At 33.1% G+C, this 7313-nt stretch overlaps 1 protein-coding gene across 1 annotated transcript in view; it reads left to right on the forward strand.

Annotated features, from left to right (window-relative positions):
- SHLD2 (shieldin complex subunit 2) overlaps positions 1 to 7313 on the forward strand; it is a 76108-nt gene that overhangs the window by 26062 nt on the left and 42733 nt on the right. Inside the window, exon 2 of the mRNA XM_019660503.1 lies at positions 6007 to 6054. The gene's annotated coding sequence lies outside the window, so the exon portion shown is untranslated. The remainder of the gene's footprint in view (positions 1 to 6006; positions 6055 to 7313) is intronic.

A 7313-nucleotide genomic window follows, 5' to 3' on the forward strand; every position in this document is an offset into this window, starting at 1 on the left:
GCCCTCTGGCGTCCCAAGCCAGCTCTTAACCAACGCGCCACCCGGCCTGCCCGAAACTGACAATTATTTAGGGCTGTGGAGCATTATAATAATTGACATCTGAGTTTGAACCTTGGCTCTGCCTATTAGGTATGTGACCTTAGAAAAAATCTTCTGTTTCTTCCTCTAAAACACAAGGTGAATATCTTGCAGGGTGGCTATGAGAATTAAATGAGAAAATTAATTGATGTAGTGTCTGGCACATAAGATGCTCTCAGTAAAACTTAATTATGCTTTTTTGTGTCTCTGAGGAGGTTGTCTCAATTCTATATCATGAATGAATTATGAAAATAGTTGGAAAAGAAAGATCAGTTTTAAATTTTAACTGTCTTAGTGTTATGCTGACATCAGCTACATTTCTGATAAAGTGATATTGTCAAGATACAGGTGTATGGGAGTTAAAACTGGTTTCCTTCCCGCTTTCCAGCTGACATAATAAGCAAAACCTGACTGGGCAAACATAGACCTATTTATTAGATCACTTATTATTAATGTTAAACTAGCTTTGGTGCTGACTTCTGTTCTCTTTGAAATTTCACTGTTGTCATTTAAAATCTGACAGACCTTCAAAAGCTTCATAGAATGCTTAATGGTTTAAATTAGCCTCCAGAACATGTGAAGTGTATTTTCCAAAGTGGTCTTCTCTGCCTGGCAATATGCTCACAGTCATGCATGTTGGACAGAATTGCTTATATTTTCACATTTACTACTGGAGATTTGTTTGGTTTTCATGGCAATCAACTCCCCGGGTTTATGGGCAATACTTAACATATGTAACCAAAGCATGAATAATCATTTAAAACAAAGCTACTAAAAGAAAATCTATGGGGATTTTTCAGTTTCACAATGGTTTACCCCTTAAGCAAAAAGAAAATGGGTTTGGTTTGAGGGGTATTTGGGGATCTCTAGTATTCAATTCTAAGTGCCTCTTAGCCCTGTTACCTAGTAAGCATTCAGTAAATATTTCTTGATGGACTGAATTTGATTTCTGATCCTAACTTTGTGCCTTACAATTTCTGTGATCTTGAATCTTCTTGAATCTTCTAAGTTTCAGTTTCCTTTTATATAAAAAAGGAGGTACCAATATTTACCTTCCAGGATTGTTGTAAGAATTAAGTGTTTGTGCAGTCAAAATAGCCATCACAGCACGTGGCACATAGTAGGCACACAATGCATTGCATGTTTCCCCACACACCTCACTTCATTCCTTGGTAATATTCTTTTCAAGTACTCTTTTCCTTTCTCATTCCCTAAACATTTAGAAGCTGCATTCAGAGAGAATATGAATGTTTGCCAATTAAACTGAAAATATGTTCCTCTGTAGCCCACACTTGGAATGCAAAAATGATTGTATGTCTGAAAGACCTCGGTTTGAATCCTGGCTTTGCAGTGTACTAGTATTGTGACCTTAGGCAAGTTATTTAACTTGTGTAATGTGTTGTGAGCCTGAAGTGAGTAATAATATGTGTAAAGCATCTAGTTCACTGTCTGGTTTGTGCAGACCCCAAATAGATGTTATTATTTTAAGTTGAAATTGTTATTTAACCTGATAATTTATGTAATTTTGTGTATATTGGGAGCCTACTCTAAGCAAACCCTGTTAAGAGTAGGCAGTAAGATTGTGAGTGAATGTTGGGCATGTAATTAGGTGACTGAATTTGGCTTTGCCTAGAATCAGGTTCAGTAGAAGTAATATTTTCTATTGTGTTTGAAGTGAAATAAACTAATGGGCTGTTATTGCATTTGGCATAACTTTTTTTTTATGTTGCCTCTCTATTGAATATCAAAATTTTAAAAATTGAATGTCAGAGATAGGTTTATGAGTGCTAAAGCAGACTAGGTAAATTTTGCTATCTAACAAGTTTTGCATCTTTTGCTGATCTCATTTGTTAGAAATAAGCATGTTCCTCTCCTGTACTAAAATTCAAGACATGATATCGGTAAATCAAATTTCATAAAATAATTCTCCCCATTTTAAAATTCACATGAATTGTTTAGATATTATATAAAATTGATTCCTGCCCTGGCAGACTAAGCATTGCAAAGTTGGTGCTAAGAGTTTTATGAAAATTCCTAACAAATAGAAAATCTTAAGGATGGCATTGGGCATTATAGAAAAAGGTTTAATTTTGAAAGTGTTTATAATGCCCTTATCAAATTAACAGTTAGGTTTTTAAAGAGGTGCCAAAGTAATCAACATTTATTTTGGAAGTTAACTTTCTCTGATAATATGTTAACATCTATTTTTTTGTTATGTAGAGTTTCATTTATTAATTAAAATATAATTCATATAAAAGTTTCAGTGGTGTTACGTATAGTCACAATGTGTATAACTATCACCATTATCTAGTTCCAGAATTTTTTCATCACTCCCAAAGGAAACCCCATATCCATGAAACAGACTCCCCCATTTCCCCCTTACCCCAGCCCCGGGAAGCTACTGTCTACTTTTTTCTCTATGGATTTGCCTATTCTGAGTATTTTATATAAACAGAATCATAAGATATATTGCCTTCTGTGTCTGGTTTCTTTCATTTAGCATGTTTTCAAAGTTTATGTTGTGATTTATATCAGTACTTCATTTTTTATGGCTGAATAATATTTCATTGTAAGGATGCACCACATTTTGTTTATCCATTCATCAGTTGATGGACATTTGGGTTGTTTCCACCTTTTGGCTATTTTGAATGATGCTACTCTGAACATTGTGTACTCGTACAAGTCTTTTGGTGGACATACTCATCTGTTTTCAGTTTTCCCAGGTATATGCCTGGGATGGAATTACTAGGTTATATGGTAACTTTATGTTTAACTTTTTGAAGAACTGCCAAACTGTCTTTTCAAAGTAGCTATATCATTTACATAGTTTTTTATGTTATCTAAGATACTTGGAAGAAATGAGAGAAAAGTTTATTAAAATGTTAACCTAAGAATATTAGTACTCATGACAGCCCTTCTGGCAAGCCAGGTGGAGATCTCAATTTACTTCATTTACTTTTAGGAGTAAAAACATTGAAATATAAACCTACACCACAGAAATAGTGTCAATTTCTTATGCTTTCTTATTCTTCTACCCACCCACTTCTAAAAGTTTGTAATATGATTCAAATTGATGATGTTTACTTTCACACAAGGATAGATCTCTGCCTTTATTAAGGTTCCTGCTTTGCTTTCCTTGGTGAGTTTCATGCTTTATTACATAGTTTACTAATGGAGACAAATTGAGCATTGCACTTTCTACAAAAATTCTTGTGTCAAAATTCAAAATAGATTTAATTATGATTAAATTTCTTGGATGTAAAAATAGTTTTAAAAAATATCACATAAAGACTTCACTTACAAATTTTTGTGTAGAAGATACTGTGTTAATGTAGTAGGTGGTTTAGAGATACTTTTGTCTCCTCTGCTGACACTACCCATTTCTCTTCTGTTGCTCACAAGTCATCATCAACTATTCAGCCTCCCACATTCATTCCCATAAATATTTATACAGCTTTCATAAATTTACATCAAATTAAATCATTATAAAGAATTAGTTTTATTGGGGGTATAGAATTTCAAAGGAGAGAGGGTACTCAAGAGAAATACTATTTATGGAGTAATTTCTAACACTGGATTAGAGCTTAAGTGCTCTTCACACCTTGTCATTTAAGGTGACAATCCATATGAATTTTCTTTCCATAAAGCTTGAAGTGAGCTCTGTCTCTCTGGGATAAATGAATCTTTATTTTTTAATGATATATTATAGAGATTGAATTGTTTTCTGTAAGTAATGAAACATTAAAAGTTTTTTTTTTGTTTCAGGTTTTAAAATATAAAAGTCAATATCACTGGGACTATTGGATATATTGTTTACTAAATTCTATAATTTTAACCTATAATTTTCAGTTATTTTGCAATTATTTTGGTGCCTAAAATATTTTATGTTGTGTTGGGTAATTTTATCTACTTCACTTCTGGAATATGTAAGTATAGGTAGTTGCATTTGAGCTGGAGAAATATTGGATTTTAACCAGGAATTTTGTCTGAATATTGACTCTCTTTCTCTCTATAAATAAATAAATACACACACACACACACATACATATTCATACATACATATATGTGTATATTTATATTTTATATATATATATGTGTATATTTTTGCATTTTTGGGGCCATCATATTAAGTTTGCAGTTGATAACCTGTACTAACTAGAAATAGTACAGAAATTACTAATTAAAAAAAAATCAACCTCAAAAAATTAAAAAAAGAACTATATGATCCAGCAATTCCACTTTTGGATATATATCTGAAGGAAATGAAATCACTCTTTTAAAGAGATTATCTGTACTCCCATGTTCATTGCAGCATTATTTAAATACCCAAAATGTGGAAACAATCTAAGTGACCATCGATGAATGATTGGATAATGAGAATGTGAGATATATACACACTTGTGTGTGCACACACTTGTGTGTGCACACACACACACACACACACACACACACACACACACACACACACACACGGTATTATTCAGCCATAAAAAAGAAGGAAACCCTGTCATTTGAGACAACATGGACCTTGAGGGCATTATGCTAAGTGAAATAAGTCAGACAGAAGAAGACAAATATTGTATTATCTCACAAAACAAAAGGCAAAGAAACAGAGAACATATTGGTGGTTGCCAGAGGCAGGGGTAGGGATTGGGGGAAATGGGTAATGGTAGTCAAAAGGAGGTACAAACTTCAGTTATAAGATAAGTAAGTTCTGGGAATGTAATGTTCAGCATGGTGACTGTGGTTAACAATACTGTATTGTATGTTTGAAAATTTCTGAGAGTAGACTTTAAAAGTTCTCATCACAAGGAAGAAAAAAATATCCTAACTTGTGAGGTGATAGATGTTAACTTAGTGTGGTAACCGTTTTGCAATATATACATATGTCAAATCATTATAGCGTACACCTTAAACTAATACGATGTTATGTGTCAATTATGTCTCAATAAAACTGGGGAAAAATATATTCCTAGATAAAACATTATGGCTTTTATATTAATTTAAGGTATTGATAAAGGGAAAGAAGCCAAGGAAATTTTGGAGGTCAAGTTTTATATAATGAAAACTCAACTTAGTGATTTATACATATTTAGAAACAATATGAGTTATCTATGACCAGAATGTAATTTCTAGGAAGAGTGGTTGTTATATAGATGGAGTATCTGCCCAAGCTTTATTGTTCTTGGTGTTCAAACTCTGGTCTTGTTGTGAGTTCCTTTAATTATTTCCTTAATTAGAAATTATAATGCATTTCTCCATAGAAAGAGTATGGTTTAAACAGTATTCATAATCCTAGTTTTTCATTTATTAAGTAAATCTTTTAAGCTTTTGATAGAAGGCAGTTACTCTGTTATATACTGTTTATGTTTACAAGGATACAAAGATGAATAAAAAGTGTGACACAATCCTTAATCTTAAATAGATTTTTTTTTGTTAGTTGTGGGAGCACAAAGAAGTGGTTGAAAGTTATCTAATATGGTAATATTTATTCATTTCTTCTCCATGGTTCTTGGGTACTTATGGGTTAAGTTGGCCTTTGTTTATTGCCCACGATCTCAACCTTATCTCATAATTTTGTTTCTTTGGAAAAATATTTCTCAAGTTTTATAACAAAGTATAACTGAACTTGGAGAACACCATCTATGCATAGTTAGAGACTTTACTCATTTTAAAATGGAGATATGCTTGCCTCATATTACTGAGTTAATATACAGTTGGTACAACGTTTTCATTCTAATTCCTGACTTGCTTAGTGAGTGAATGATTGATCATAATCAACAAAAAAGTGTAAGAGAAAGCAGGGTGGCCTGAGTCATTTTTCAGGTACAGTCAGTTCTTCAGTATGATAAGCATCTTTATAAACAACTTTAATTAATTATTTCTGTTTCTCATGGATAATCAGACAATTTCTCTCCCCCTTTTTAGGTGACATATGTGAAAGGGGTAGAGAGGCCTTATGTTTGAGTAGACAAGGTAAGCATTCAAGCAAACTCTTTAGTATCATTGTGACAAAAATGATTTGATGTAAAAATAATTTCAGTTATTTAAAAAAAGTAAAGTGTTAACTAGTTAATAATATTTGTATCCAACATTTTATGTTCATTTTCTGATTAAGCCTCATAACAATCCTATGAGAGAGATACTGTTATACTCACTTCACAGACTGGGGAACTGAGGCCCAGAAACATAAGGATTTCTGCTGATGTCATGCATTTCGCAAGTTATGATAGCATGAGAGTAATACTACTTCTTTATTGCCTTCCCCCACCCCAAACTCATTTGTTTGGGTTATTTTTTGCTTTGCAGGACAATTTTGTTAGACTTCTTAGTTTCCAGAGGTCAGATTTAGTTGCTAAGGTGGGTTTTATGTCCTTGGGAAATCCTTACATACCTATGTCTCTATCTTCCACATATAAAAATATTTTCTTCTTTTTTTCAAAGTTACAGCTTAATGAGTTAAGTAGTTTGTCAGGGATTGTTCAAACAGTAATTTTCAGTTCCCACCTTCATTTCCCCTTCTCAGAGGTAACCATTCTCAATTCTTAGCTGGTTGGTGTTTTCCTGTCATTTTTCAAATAACATTTGAATTAATGTTACTGAGTTTTCAGTTTAGAACGTTGTTTATATGGTTTTCTGTGTCCTTATCACTAACTCAACTCAGGATTTTCTACCCAATTTCCTATTTTCTTTCACATCACTTATTCTGTCAGTGTCATCATATTGAAGAAAGTCCCTCCCCAACACAGTGCTCCCACCTGGAGTGGTTTCTGTGTCCTCATGGTGCCCAGTGATCCATCTGGTAGTCTCTTCTTTTCTCCTGTGTTGGATCTTCTCTTTCTTCTGTCCTGTATCTTCTTTCTTGGTTTACTCCCACATTTTGCTGAAGAAAGGGTGAAGGGGAGCCAAGTTATTTGATATCTTGAATTTTTAAAAATGCCTTTATTTTCCTCTTAATCTTGATTAATAGTATGGCCTGTGTATAACATTCAAACTGGGAATCATTTTCCTTCAGAATTTTGATAGTTTTGTTCCAACGTTGTCTACCTTATAATGTGGCTGCTGAAAGCTCAAAATCATTCTGATTCTTCATCTATTGTGACCTATTTTTCCAATAGATGTAGGATCTCTGAAAGCTTGTAGGATCTTTTCGTGGTTCCCACTGTTGTGAAGTTTCGAAAAGATATGCTTTATTATTGATGTACTTTTTTTTTTGTAGTTAACAAATATCTTTT

This window comes from Hipposideros armiger, unplaced genomic scaffold (genome assembly GCF_001890085.2).
Source record: "Hipposideros armiger isolate ML-2016 unplaced genomic scaffold, ASM189008v1 scaffold_319, whole genome shotgun sequence".
Lineage (NCBI taxonomy): Eukaryota > Metazoa > Chordata > Mammalia > Chiroptera > Hipposideridae > Hipposideros > Hipposideros armiger.